Source organism: Syzygium oleosum, unplaced genomic scaffold (assembly GCF_021117445.2).
Source record: "Syzygium oleosum isolate NSW1041296 unplaced genomic scaffold, Sole_v2.1 Sole_v2.46, whole genome shotgun sequence".
Lineage (NCBI taxonomy): Eukaryota > Viridiplantae > Streptophyta > Magnoliopsida > Myrtales > Myrtaceae > Syzygium > Syzygium oleosum.
In genome coordinates, this window is record NW_026607530.1 from 30,674 (window position 1) to 44,762 (window position 14,089).

Genomic DNA, 14,089 nt, shown 5'->3' on the forward strand with positions numbered 1-14,089 from the left:
TGTTGCATTGTCTCCAGCCTCGTCGACGCGGCCCAGCGTTATCCAACGGCCGAGAGGAACATGTCCGCCCTTGACGGCGGATCGCGTCGCCACGTCGGATCCACGTCGTACCAATCCGCGCGCTCGCTTCCCGCGAGATACGACACCCCCATGAGAAAAACGAGAAAAGCAAAAGGGAGGATCCCGATCGCGTCACGCGAGGGTGCACGGTGCTTCCCGTGAGCCCCCGGGGGGGCCTGATGGACCGACACGTGTGGGGGGTACGTGATTTCTCTTGGGCGGAAAGCGAGATCTCGTCTCCTTTGTCTGGGCACGTGTCGGTCGGGAGCTGGGGGATTGCGTTCGTACCGATGGTGAAGTTCGTGGGGGCGGCCGCACTGACTGTCGTGGGATTATATTATCGTGGGGAATTAATGTGGTGGGGAGGCTCTGATCTGTGTCCACGTATGTAGGGTTTGACGCTTAGCGGCGATTTTGTCGTGCATCCCTGACAGAGTCTGTGCTTTCTCGTGCTTTTCCCCGTCAGAGCCAGCTGAGATCAAGGTAATCCCACCGGTGATATTTGACCGGTCTTGGTTAAAAAAATTTTCTTAGGGGAAAAGCCACCGAAACTTTCTAATCATGCCTGTTACGTCACGTTTACCTTTAATTTTTTTTAGGCATGAAAAAATCTAAATGATGCCCAATGACATATGTATCATAAACTTTTTCTTACAACGTAAAAAATCTCAAATTTATATCTATGTAACACGTATATTATCGATCAAATTTCTGTTAGATGCCTTTTTTTTATGAAGATAATATCGTTTTTATTTCACTCGAGTCACATTGACACCGTGTGAACACTGTTTGCTTCCCGGCATTCATGTATGCGGATTTTTAACGGTCGTTATTAATAGAATCTCGACGGAGGGTAAATTGTCACGCATGTATAAATTTGAGATTTTTGTTGCACAAGATAAAGTTTAGATTTTAGGGGGTATGGTTTCACAGTGAGCATAGTTTAGAATATTCCGCGGCTTTGGCCCATCTTCGTAGTTGTTGTCCTGGTAGGTAATTCCTTATACCGTACTCTCAATGCACATTAAAAGCAGCAAAGGTGACTGGCTTCAAGACGAGCGATCGAAATTTTATCCTATCGGGATCAGATTGGGAATCGACCCTGGAACCAGCTCGTGACCGGTTTCAGGGTCCACCCGAAAACCGATCAGGATTCCTTTTTTTTTTTTTTCATTCTGTTGCGTATGCGGGCATAAACACGGTCCGGTTCCAAGTTTCCGAATAGGATCGGCCAATTTAAGTATAAAAAAAAAGAAATCGGAAACTTAAACCGGGCCCGGTCCCGAGCCGAGCCCTGCTCGGTCGTTCACCCCTATCGCAAGCTAAGCATCCCCCCCAAGGGAAAAGAACGAAAGGGAAGTAGCCAAGTGGCACGCGACATTTGACTCGGGGCTTGACAACGATCACGGCCGTTGAAATCTCCGGAACCAACTGGCCCCAGAACAAAGAACAAAAATATCTTCGGGGGAAGGGGGTGGGCGTCCGACTAATCATTCGCGGTCGAAATTATTGAAATCCAATGATGGGGGGTGGGGGCGGGTCCCACCGGGGCTGCATGATTAGGCAATATATATATATATATATATATATATTTTTATTGGATCAAAGATTAGGCAATATTTTAAACCGGGGGGGTTTTAAATGGGGTGGTGAGCTGGCAAGCTTGACCAAAAACGGGGCGCACGCATCTCGCTCTCGCTAAGCAAATCCCAGGTGTCCCCCCCGAATTTCTCGCGCCAACTCATTTTTCCCTGTGCGCGCGCACAAGAAATCGGAAAAAACAAAACACACACACACCGTGCGTGGGGGGCGGCACACGTGTCGCGTATGTCCCTCGTCCTGGATTTCGACCGTCTGTTTTGGTCTTAATTAATCTCGCATTTATGCGTCGCTTTGATTAAGGTTCCGTGCTAATCTTTTATTTCATTTTTTAAATTGGTGATTGATTGACCCCGGGGGGGGGGGGGGGGGAACTCAATGATTTTGAACGGAAAGATGATTACGTGTGGGCGAAGTGGGTAAGGAACGGAACGAGGTATTTTTTAATTTGTTTAAGAAATTATCTTGTCGTCGCTGTTGGGATGCTGACGTCATCCGCAGGGATAATGACGGGTCATTAATTGGCACGGCCCCAAATGGGTTGATTACAGCCTAGCACTTATCGAAATGACATGGACCGCCGCCACCGTAATGCTATTTAAGTTCATCTTAACGTGGCTAGCAACAAAAGAAATAAAGTTGATTTTTTTCCGATTTGATTCGCGGAGACTTGATGATCTGAGAAGTACTTTCTTAAAAATGATCAATCGTATCGCTTGAAATAATTAATTAATAAAAAATATTATAATTGTCGATGGCAACTTATTATGTGCGATGAAAAAGGATTCCGTTCATTTGAAATTTTGTAAGAAATATAGACAATCACTTTTATGAAAAAAATTTTTAGATCATTCATTTTTTGCAAAACAAACGGAGTATTAATTTGTATATTATAAGAGCACCATGAATCTATCTTAACTTTTCTTCCAATTAGTCATTTGCTCATCATATGTCATTTTTTTCCCTTTCTTTTAAGTCGCAAATGATGAATTTTCTTCGTGAAAAAGTGCGAGCGAGTCTCTCGCCAGCCCTCCATTTCACTATTCAATAATAAAAAGTTTCACCAAATTTTACGCGGGTGAGAATACGTAGCTCCCACATCGGAGTTCTCCCTCCCTTTAATGTAGCTTGTAACCCAACGCAATCCTGAGATTAGTCAGTACCCACATTAGGTGTTTTGTTCCCACGTATCTTTAAGTATGTTACATTGTAAAAAAAAAAAGGACTTGATAAAATTGAAATAACCGTTCCATTCTAGTTTTAAACAACTAAACGTTAATCTCGGAAACTAGTAAAATTAACAAAAAAAAAAAATACTCTTTCTGTGTCCTTCAGACAATACAAGCTGCGATATAAGTTATGATGCTCCAAATCTTATTCTAGCTTGGAGACATAAAGTTATTTTTAAGTCATCACCGTACTAGTATTGTAACGTTCAAAAAAGTGGCAAGTGATTTTAGAACTACTCATCGTTATATTAGCCTTCCATCAAAATTATACTAATCACTATATAAACTCGACTGTCATGAACTTAATAAAAGGTTATCATCACCCATATTTTCGCTAAAAGTGAAATTCTTTGTAAGAAAAAAAATGTGGCTAGGCGATCCAATCGTTTGAAGGTCACAAAAAATTGCGCACGATGCATGAACTTAAGATGCCATAAGGCCATTGAAGCATCGACATGTCTCGTCCGATTTCATCCACATTCTGACACACAAAAACATTCTAGACTCTACTAGTAAAATTACCACGAAACGAAGAATGATACACATGCTCTCGTGGGTCACTTTCATTTTCCAAAGTGGGCCTAGCCCCTTCGACCGTTTTCTTCATCAAGCCATCGATGACGTCAAAAAACACTGCTCAACACGTCACCTGTTGAATCTACAACTCACATGCCCTTATTCTCGGACGTCTAGGTGAGGACAAAATCCAAGACAACCAGACAACCTAAAGTTACCTTGTTTTCTTCCGCTGAAATTGTCACCTTTCTTTCCGCCCGCCTTTAATTTGGACACGTCCGCAATCTCAAATTCCAATTTTGCCACGACCTTATTGGCATAAAACACAGATTTAGCACAAACAGTTGGATTGACGTTACCATCTTCGTTTCGTGAAAGTATATCCTTTTGCCAAAACTTTCTGTGTTTTTTGCCAAGATTGCATTAACACAAGATTAGCACAAAATCGGCTTTCCTACGCCATCAAGTATGAACAATTTCATATTCGGTATACGTTTCCAATTTCGGGTTTCATCTCTTTCAGTAAGGAACCGTGCATGCGAGCCTCTTTTGGAAAACATTTGAAACGAAAAGTCTGTTTTCTTCCGCAACCTGCTATCTCTTTATTGGTATATAGTATGGCTTCTTGGTTACGTAAGAGCCTGTTTGGAAACTGACCAAACAGTACCTGATTCTATTCTTTTGTTTCCTAGAAGAAAAAAAGGAACATAAATTGGTTTGGTAAATTTTTTGTTCATGGGCACAAATTTGTTCCCAAAATCAGTTTTGGAATAGAATCAATAATAAAAAAAAAGTTGATTCTTGATTCTGGGCACAAGAATTAAAAATGGAAAAGAAATTTTCTTTTCTTTTTCTTCTTCTTTCCTAGCATGTGGCCAGTGGCCGGCGAGGGCGAGGGCCGCCCTTGCCAGATCTAGCGAGGGTCGCCCACGCCGGACCCTTGCCAGGATCCGGCAAGGGCGGCTCGTGGCCTGGGCGAACAACCCTCGCCCAGGCCGCAAGGACGGCCCTCGCCCAGGCCGTGAGGGTCCAGCCCTAGCTCTCGCCCTCGCCGGCAAGGGCCAAGGAAGGAAAAGAAGAAAAGAAGAAATAAAAAAAAGGAAAAAAAATAGGTAAATCAGTATGAGATTTTTTATGGTAAAAAAATTAGTTTAGGATAAATTTATCATAAATATATCAGTTTGTGATTTTTCGTGATATTAATCCTTAAGAGTTCGTGCTAATTTTTTTTTTTTTAAAACTGGTGATTAATTGACGTGGGGGTTTGCTCAATGATTTTGAACGGAAAGATGATTACGTTTGGGCGAAGTAGGTAAGGAACGGAAGGAGGTATTTTTTAATTTGTTTAAGAAATTATCTGGTCGTCGCTGTTGGAAAGGAGAGGCAGATTTAAAGATGGGGGGATGCTGACGTCATCGGCCGGGATAATGACGGATCATTAATTGGCACGGCCCCAAACGGGGTGGGATTACAGCCTAGCACTTATCGAAATGACATGGATGGCCGCCACCGTAATGCTATTTAAGTTCATCTTAACGTGGCTAGCAACAAAAGAAACAAAGTTGATTTTTTTTCAAATTTATTTCACGGAGAATTAATGATCCGGAGAATACTTTTCTAAAATTGACCGATTGCATCGCTTGAATTAATTATTAGCCAATGAAAAATGTTATAATTATCGATAACAACTTACCGTGCGCGATGAAAAAGAATTCCGTTCATTTTATTTTTGTAAGTAATATAGACAATCAGTTTTTAGAAAATATTTTTTCAAATTATTCATTTTCGCGGGAGTAAATGGAGCATAATTTGCACACTATAAGAGCACCATAAATCTGTCTTAATTTTTCTTCCAATTAGTCATTTGTTCATTATATCTCCATTTTTTTTCACTTTCTTTTATGTTGCGAATGATGAATTATCTCTGTGAAAAAGTATGAGAGAGTCTCTCGCCGGCCCTCCATTTCATATTCAGTAATAAATGTTTCACTAAATTTTACTTGGGTGAGAGTACGTAGCTCCCTCATCGGGAGTTCTCCCTCCGTTTAATGTAGCTTGTAACCCAACACAGTCTTGAGATTAGTCAATACCCACATTAGGTGTTTTGTTCCCAAGTATCTTTTAAGTATGTTACGGTGTCAAAAAAAGGATTCCATAAAATTGAAATAACCATTCCATTTTAGTTTTAAACAACTATATATTCATCTCAGAAACCAGTAAAATTATTATAAAAAAAAAACACTCTTTTTGTGTCCTTCAGGCGTTACAAGCTGTCGTATAATTCGTGGTGCTCCAAATCTTATTCTAGCTTGGAGATATAAAAAAAAAAGTTTTAAGTCATCACCGTACTAGCATTGTAACGTTAAAAAGTGGCAAGTGATTGTAGAACTACTAAAACGTTGTACTAGCCCTGTACATTTAAAGTACAATTTTACCTAATCCAAATCTTAAAATTAGACCACACACCGCCCCGCCCCGCCCCCCGCCCACCACCCCCCCCGCCCCCGGTCCCCGGGGTCAGAGTCGATAACTAGTCTTGAGAGAGAGAGAGAGATCTTGGTCACGGTAAGAGTAAACGGAGACGAGATGAGGGTTGGAGGAAAGCGGCCATTGCGCCAATGCCCTCAGCTAGAAAGCAAGGGCGGTAGAGAGAGTGAGAGGCGAGAGTAGAAGAGATTAAATTAATCACTATATAATATAAACTCGACCCTCATGAACTTGATAGTGGGCTACTATCACCAACATTTTTGCTAAAATTGAAATTCGTCGCAAGAAAAAACATGTGGCTAGGCGATGCAATCGTTGGAAGGTCACGAAAAATTATGTACGTTGCACGAATTTTCATAGCATCGACCCGTCTCGTCCGATTCCATACACATTCTAAACCCAAAAACATTCTAGACTCTACTAGCAAAATCGCCACGAAACGAAGAATGCTACACATGCTCTCGTGGGTCACTTTCATTTTCCAAAATGGCCTAGCCCCTTCGACCATTTTTCTTCATCATGCCATCGATGACGTCATAAAACACTGCTCCACACGTCACCCGTCAGATCTACCGCGCACATGCCCATATTCTCGGACGTCTAGGTGAGGACAAAATCCAAGACAACCAGACAACCTAAAGTTACCTTGTTTTCTTCCGCTGAAATTGTTACCTTTCTTTCCGCCCGCCTTTAATTTGGACACGTCCGCAATCTCAAATTCCAATTTTGCCACGACCTTATTGGCATAAAACACAGATTTAGCACAAACAGTTGGATCGACGGTACCGTAGTCTTTTCGTGTAAGTCTATACTTTTGCCAAAACTTTCTGTTTTTTTTTTTTTTTTGCCAAGATCGCATCAACACAAGATTAGCATGATATCGGCTTTCCCGCACCATCGAGTACAAACGATTTCATATTCGGTGTAAGTTTTCCCAATTTCAGGTTTCATCTCGTTCGGTAAGGAACCGTGCATGCAATTCTCTTTTGGAAAACATTCGAAATGGAACTCTGTTTTCTTCTGCAACCTGCTATCTCTTATTTCTTTATGGTACATAGTATGGCTTCTTGGTTAGGTAAGTTGTAGAAGTGAAGACCAAAATACTTTCTTCTTCTGCTGCTGCTAATGACTTAGGAATGGAAATAAATCAAGCTATCATTCGGTCGTTTGGTTTCGACTCGATTTTTTCGGTTCGAGCAACTTAAAAGTTCAATCTAATCTATGAATAATTTTATTTGGACGGAGCAGCTCGTAAGCACAATAAAAAAATAAAATGAATCTTTTTGCAGAGATTTCGTTTGGAAAGCAACCGACCGAAACGCCATAATATAAAATACTGAGAGAGATAATTGATATTTTTGAAACTTGAACATTTACTTAGCAAATATACTCGACAAGTAATCCGAGAACACTAATTGGTGTCACCTATTTCCAAACAAAAATTAAAAGAAGAACACATATCAATTAATTCAATTTTCACTATCCTTTGCAAAGTTGAATTCAAGCAAATAATCTTAGTACTCAGTAAACACTTCCATAATTACAATTTAATGCAGGGTAAATGACACAAACGGTCTTTGAACTTTGGTTCAATGTGTAATGTGATCTCTAAACTTTAAATTTGTTCAATGTGATCCGTAAATTTTAGTCTAATGTGCAATATCGTCAATTAACTTATAATTCAATGTGGTTCATGGACTTTTGATACATGTTCAATTTAGTCATTATTCAATGGCTAAAATGAGTATGTGTCAATAATCCAGGGACTATATAAAATAAATTAAAAATTCATGAACGATATTACATATTAAGTTAAAATTCAGGAATCATGTGGTATATTTGAAGATTAATTGTATCATTATCCTTTTATACCTTTAGATTACGTACGAGAGAGACATAAGATGAAGCCACTCCGCCTCATCGTCATGATTGCCGTACACGTGTCCCTGTTCCTTATCCCAATCACCTTATCCTCTGCCCGAGGATAATGGTACTTATGTCGAGTGGATTGCGGCAATCAAAAGGCATCTTCAAGGTGCCCCCGCAATCAGAGAATTTGCGAAATGATTCTGCTAATGACAAGTGTCCGGCGAGAGGCAATGATTATATCATCCTTCGGAGGACACGAATCTCCGGGCGATCTCTCTCGTGACTCGTCACATGCGCCTCCTAAGCCTGTCGCATTATTAGATTTAAGCCCTGCGGAAAGAGCAAAGGAGAAGACAACGACGCACTCCTCGCCTTTTCCGAATAATCACGTGTTAGCAGCCTCGCCACTTGCTTTGTCTTTGGCCTCTTATTCTTCTTCAGTATCTGATCCTAATAGTGGCACGGACCAAGTCACTCCACGATTCGAAAGCTTATGGATCACTTTACAAGGTCATCGGCACGTGCCAAAGACTCCGACCCATAACAACTTGCGTGCAACTGATGGAATTTGAACGTAAACATCTAATACGCCAAATCGTCTTTCTTAAGTAAGAATTGGGTTCTCTAGCAGATACCGGTGGTCATAATGTGGCGTCACGGATCGATCGCCTTTACCCCACATGCCAAGAGTCCGCTCGCTTGGCGACATGTGTGTATGCATCTTGGTTTTGATTAGTCATTTACGCCAAGTGTGATTGTTGCATGATGTATTCGTCACGTATAACGCGTTCTTCATGTTAGAAAGGTATTGGATCTAAATCGATGTAGAGTTAATCTGACAAATAGGGATTGGGAAAACAAACGAAAGCCCGTTCTTGGTTTCAACTCGATAACAAAGTGATCAAAGTTTCACCAAAAAACGTTTTTTGAAAATGGATCGAGTGTGGATGTATGTGTAAAGGGCGTGCCCGCTCTTCAAATCAAAATATTACGTAGAAAATGCTAGTCGATCTAATTCTAGATTTGGGAATTATCCTCTCCCGATCTAAATTTGCGAGTTTAATAAATATGCTTTCGGGGATTCCATACTCATGTGCTCTCTCCGTGCATAAGTCCTTAATGGTGATTGTAGGAGTTCTGACGTCTTGCTAAACCATGAAGATTTGCTCTTTCAAATATTAGATATGTGTTTGTTTAACATGTTTTAGTTGTCTCTGTACGGCGAAAATATAGAAGAAGCTGAACCTAGGCGCGCATGGCAAACTTGCCGTATTTATCGGAGAATGAATTTCTAGCGAATGCTCATCACTGACGAAGATACGAGATTCAGTAATCGGCCGTTGATTATTTTGCTTGACGGATCCATTCTTGTGGAACAAATGTGTGCCTTACACAACTGGTGCTTTGTTGATCCTCCTTATTTTTTGAATTTGACTTTGTTTTACAGTATTCTAGGTGTTGTTCTGTTTTGTCTGCTCCGTTATGAAATTTATGTACTTTATATTCTCTTTTTTAAGTAATGAATACAATTTCTTTCAACAAAAAAACATAATAGTTAAAACTGAAATCAAAGTACATTGCTTCGAAAGGACAATGCTTCGTAGGAAAATTGGTATAGTTTCGACATAGTTTGAGCGACTCTTTTCTCTTGGTGTTTTTTCATATTCATGCTCCTCGGGTTTTCTCTAACGGTTACGTGAAGAATCCTTCCTCGTGCATTGGTCGATGTTTCCATGATTTCCTTCGTTTTCCACTATTTTACTAACTCCCATGGCCATCGTGCATTTTGCAACAACTGCCTCTTCTAGTACAAGCCAATTCAACTTTATAATTGCTCCCATTCTCGTTCAAAAAGATCAAAGGCCATCTTTCTCTCCTTTGGGCGAGATATTCATTAACATGCTTCAGGTCAGAGCGAAGTGAAGCAAGCCTCATATCGAAATTAGGAGAAAAATGCCAAAAAAGTCCTAAATCTTTTGCATTAGTGTCAATTTAGTCCTAAACCTTTTTTTGGTGCCAATTCAGTCCTAAACCTTTTGCATTGGTGCCAATTTAGTCCTAAACCTTTTTTTGGTGCCAATTAAGTCCTAAATCTTTTAAATTGGTGCCAATTCAGTTCTAAATCTTTTGTTTTTGTGCCAATTTGGTCATTCCGGCCAATGTTGACCGGAATTTGCCGACATGGACGCCGGCCGGCAGGCGGCCGGTCACCGGCGCGGACGTGGACAACTTTAATAATATTTTAATATTTTTTTGAATTTTTATTTTTTTTCCTTTTTTAAATATTTTTTTGTCTTTCCCTCCTTCCTCTGGCCGGTTGCCGGTCCGGCGACCTGCCAGAGGCCAGAGGCCGGCGAGCTCGACCTCGCCGCCACTGGCAAGGGCGGCCTCGCCCGGCGAGGGCTCGAGTCTCGCCACGATGTGGCGAGGCTCGAGCCCTCGCCGGAGGCCGCGGCGAGGGCGAGCCTCGCCATGGTCGGTCGAGGCCCGACCTCGTCCGGATCTCGGCGAGGTCGGCTAGGCGAGGCTCGACCTCGCCGGATCCGGCGAGGTCGGGCCTCGCCCGACCATGGCGAGGCTCGAGCCCTCACGGAGGTCTCGGCGAGGGCGAGCCTCGCCATGGTCGGTCGAGGCCCGACCTCGCCGGATCTCGACGAGGTCGAGCCTCCCGACCAAGGCGAGGCTCGAGCCCTCGCCCGGAGGCACGCGGCGAGGGCTCGAGCCTCGCCTTGGTCTGGCGAGGCTCTACCTCGTCAGATCTGGCGAGGTCGGGCCTCGACCGACCATGGCGAGGCTCGCCCTCGACAGTGGCTGGCGAGGTCGAGCTCGCCGGCCTCTGGCCTCTGGCCGGTCGCCAGACCGGCGACCGGCCAGAGGAAGGGGGAGAGACAAAAAAAAAGTGGAAAAAAAAAGAATAAAAAGGAAAAAAAAATAAAAATTCAAAAAATATTAAAATATTATTAAAGTTGTCTACATCGGCGCCACGTCGGCGTCCACGTCGGCAAATTCCGATCAAAATTGGCCGGAAGGACTAAATTGACACCAAAACAAAAAGTTTATGACTGAATTGGCACCAATTTAAAAGGTTTAGGACTTAATTGGCACCAAAAAAAGGTTTAGGACTAAATTGGCACCAATGCAAAAGGTTTAGGACTGAATTGGCACCAAAAAAAGGTTTAGGACTAAATTGGCACTAATGCAAAAGGTTTAGGACTTTTTTGGCACTTTTCCCTCGAAATTAGACCGGTTGAACTCGATGTGACGTGACCATTTATACGTCGCTCTACTTCCTGAAATAAACCCAGGCATCTTTGCATACTTCGGACGTGGATATATGATTGGATTCGTCTCTTTGGAAAGTGAATACGTAACATGTCTTAGGTTTGGAGTTTGTCTCTTAGGCTGAAGATTCGCGATTGTCGGTTAGAAGCAGTATCATTTCTAGTAGGACTACCGTGTCTGGACCAAAGAAAGGTCCCGCAGGCACAAACCTAGTGACATATATGCACGTAGACATATGGCTGTACTTGTCGCTTTCCATGGGAACTGGTTTAGCCGACATTGTTGTTGGAAGATATGCGATATCATTTGCATTGAGATTGATATGCAAGCATCAAGTGGGATTGGATTTGATTTGTAGAATATTTTATTTCCATTATTCATTTACGCATTGTATTATAAATGTGTACATCGTGTATCGAACAATACATAGAAAATATACATTGAATTTTCTCTCAAAGCCATCTCTCCTTGTCTTCGGTCTTGCTTTCTTTCATGGTATCAGAGCGACTTCGCTCCTGATTTAGCTTCCGCAAGTCCTAAACGATTGTCTGCCGAGAATTTGGACCTGAAAAAAACAAGGTACCCTCCTGGCAAAGGAATCAAAATTTTTTAAGTAGACGAAGAAAGGCTATACACTTATCTCCCCATGAATCAGAAACAACCATCAACTTTCGATTAGACTCCCACAGAAGAGGTCACTGATCAACATCCCTCGGAGGAGGTCACCCCACAAATCTCACAGACTCTGGACCCACAGACTATGGGTTCCCATTTTTTGGCAACCCTTTCAGGCTCAGACAAACATGGGGCAGCTCCTACCGGGCCCACCCATTGTGGACCAGCCAATCGGGGACCACCCTTACCAATGGATACCGAGTCCATGGTACCTTGGGCCAAGCCTAAATGCATCATTGCCTGGGGTGGGCCAAGCGAATGTGCAGCCCAACAGCGGCCCACCAGCCGCAAGTGGAGCAAGCCCAACCGAAGGGTCTGGACCAGTCAATGCGGAGGTATCAATCGGGTCAGGAAACCAGGTATGGGTCCAAATCCCTACCCGATTCTGCCTCCTGGCTATTTGCCGTATCCGATGGCGGCTATCACTGGCCGACCAGAGCCTGGTGACGCTCTCTATGTCTCCGCCGCCAATGGACTGGAGTTGCAGCTTATTAGCCACTATCTCACGGGATCTGGAAACTACTCAATCTGGGCATTGGAATTCCGACGGGCTCTTGTGACAAAGGACAAAGACAGATTCATCGACGGATCTGTCCCGACCCTGACTGACGAGAGAATGGCGAGACAATGGAGAAAATGCAACCAGTACGCCAGAACGTGGATCGGGAACTGTATAAGCCTAGAAATCGCGGTCGGACTCTCCCCCCCTCCCCACAGAAGATGCAAAAAACATATGGGATAATATAAGAGAAATGTACGGGAAATTAGATCGTGCAAAGATTTTTTCCCTCACCCAGGAGCTTTTAGAGCTAAAGCAGGAGAATATGAGCATAACCGCCTGCTTTAACAAGCTATTGGCTCTCTAGAACGAGCTGGAATCAGTCGAGGAAAAGCTCGAGAGGCTCGAAACCACGTTACAACAGTATAGGGTGATAAAAGATAGGGAGAAAGTCACACGATTTCTTTTGATTTTAAGCGAATCCTACCTTACCTTTAGATCGCAGATCCTCGCCATGGACTCGGTGCCGCTGCTCGGACGCATTTTTCAGCTGGCGGTACAGGAAGAGAGCCAACGACTTGTCTCGCTGGAGCATGCAAGGGGAGCGGAAAGCATCGCCCCTGCGACCCGCGACGATCGTGGCGAATCGGGTTCTAGAACCCTAGATCGAGAGAAGGAGCATCGAGGGTTAGTGGGCAATGACCTGCAGCAACCTAAAGGAAGTGGGATGGACGGTGGAGATTGCAGCTTGCGATCTGATGACTGGAAAGGCACCAATTCTTTAATGGAATCGGACAGTGGGCAGCAAGCCCATCCGAAGGCATCCAACGGCCCAAATTTTTCGGGTGCACAAAAATTTTATGGGCAAAATTTAAAAGGAAAATTTTTTTGTGAATATTGCAGGTGGCCCCATCACACAATCAACAACTGCTGAAAATTGCATGGTAAACTCGGGGAAAAAGGAAAGAAAGGAAAAGAATCCTCGGCTGCATCTTATCAAGTCATTGGTTTGAACAATGATTAGCCCATCACATATGGACAATATCAACAAATTATGCAGGCATTACAAAAATTAGACACTTCCAACAGGGGAAGTAGTTTTTCAGGTATTACTCATTGCCTGAGAAATTCTATTTCCAGAAATGCTTGGATAATTGACTCAGGGGCAAGCGACCATATTATCTGCGATAAGGGATTATTCTCCATTATTCATAAAAATTAAATATTTATCTCTGTGAAATTGCCGAATGGGAATGTTACTCATGTCACTACGATAGGGACAGTGAATCTTAGTTCTTAAATCACACTCAGAAATGTCATTTATGTCTCAAACTTCTAGTTCAACCTCATATATGTGTCTAGAGCCTGTGAAGAAAATTCTTGTTGAATTTTTTTCAATGCTTATACTTGTTTCTTACAGGCCCTTTCGACTGGCAGACTGATGGGCTTGGGTAGTTTCTCTGAAGGATTATATTTTTGGACCAGCTTTCCTAGAAATTGTGATTTATCATGCATTTCTTTTAATAAACAATCATTGTGTAATTCGATTGTCAATGATAAAAATTTCCTTGTGCATTCCAGAATGGGGCTTAATGCCTTATTTCCTTATTCTCAGGGTCATATTTGCCCACTTGCAAAACAATCTCGTACACCTTTTCCCCTTAGCAAGAGCCGTGGTACCGATATTTTTTCCTTAATTCACATTGATGTGTGGGGGCCATATCACACACCGAACCATGATGGATCTCAGTTCTATCCGACGCATCCGAACAGATAATGGAAGGGAATTCTTTAACCGTGAGTGCGACACTTTTTTCTCATCTCATGGAATTTTACATGAAAGCTCATGTATTTACAGCCCACAACAAAATGG

General features: G+C 42.6%; 1 long non-coding RNA gene across 1 annotated transcript; it reads right to left on the bottom strand.

Annotated features, from left to right (window-relative positions):
• Positions 1-11,388: 11,388 nt before the first annotated feature.
• On the bottom strand, positions 11,389-12,791 carry LOC130136587 (uncharacterized). Its single transcript, XR_008815411.1, has 2 exons — positions 12,709-12,791; positions 11,389-11,607 (listed from the first exon to the last, which is right to left on the bottom strand). It is a non-coding gene; the product is annotated as an uncharacterized LOC130136587 (long non-coding RNA).
• Between the last annotated feature and the right edge of the window lie 1,298 nt (positions 12,792-14,089).